This window comes from Rattus norvegicus, chromosome X, assembly GCF_021556685.1.
Source record: "Rattus norvegicus strain SHRSP/BbbUtx chromosome X, alternate assembly SHRSP_T2T, whole genome shotgun sequence".
NCBI classification, from domain to species: Eukaryota; Metazoa; Chordata; class Mammalia; order Rodentia; family Muridae; genus Rattus; species Rattus norvegicus.
The window spans coordinates 159044926-159046179 of NC_141554.1; positions in this window are offsets into that span (position 1 = coordinate 159044926).

Sequence of the window (1254 nt, forward strand, 5' to 3'; positions counted from 1 at the left end):
CCTGAGCAGGACACTCTCTGGATCTGTCTAGTGAGCTTTCAGAATTGCTTTTAAGACGTGACTCTGTAAATAACCCTATTAAAAATGGGGTTCAGAGCTAAACAAAGAATTCACAGCTGAGGAATGCCGAATAGCTGAGAAACACCTAAAGAAATGTTCAACGTCTTTAGTCATAAGGGAAATGCAAATCAAAACAACCCTGAGATTTCACCTCACACCAGTGAGAATGGCTAAGATCAAAAACTCAGGTGACAGCAAATGCTGGTGAGGATGCGGAGAAAGAGGAAGACTCCTCCATTGTTGGTGGGATTGCAGACTGGTACAACCATTCTGGAAATCAGTCTGGAGGTTCCTCAGAAAATTGGACATTGAACTGCCTGAGGATCCAGCTATACCTCTCTTGGGCATATACCCAAAAGATGCCCCAACATATAAAAAAGACACGTGCTCCACTATGTTCATAGCAGCCTTATTTATAATAGCCAGACGCTGGAAAGAACCCAGATGCCCTTCAACAGAGGAATGGATACAGAAAATGTGGTACATCTACACAATGGAATATTACTCAGCTATCAAAAACAACGACTTTATGAAATTCGTAGGCAAATGGTTGGAACTGGAAAATATCATCCTGAGTGAGCTAACCCAATCACAGAAAGACATACATGGTATGCACTCATTGATAAGTGGCTATTAGCCCAAATGCTTGAATTACCCTAGGTGCCTAGAACAAATGAAACTCAAGACGGATGATCAAATTGTGAATGCTTCGCTCCTTCTTTAAAAGGGGAACAAGAATACCCTTGGCAGGGAAGAGAGAGGCAAAGATTAAAACAGAGACTGAAGGAACACCCATTCAGAGCCTGCCCCACATGTGGCCCATACATATACAGCCACCCAATTAGACAAGATGGATGAAGCAAAGAAGTGCAGACCGACAGGAGCCGGATGTAGATCGCTCCTGAGAGACACAGCCAGAATACAGCAAATACAGAGGCGAATGCCAGCAGCAAAGCACTGAACTGAGAATAGGACCCCCGTTGAAGGAATCAGAGAAAGAACTGGAAGAGCTTGAAGGGGCTCGAGACCCCATATGTACAACAATGACAAGCAACCAGAGCTTCCAGGGACTAAGCCACTACCTAAAGACTATACATGGACTGACCCTGGACTCTGACCCCATAGGTAGCAATGAATATCCTAGTAAGAGCACCAGTGGAAGGGGAAGCCCTGGGTCCTGCTAAGACTGAACCC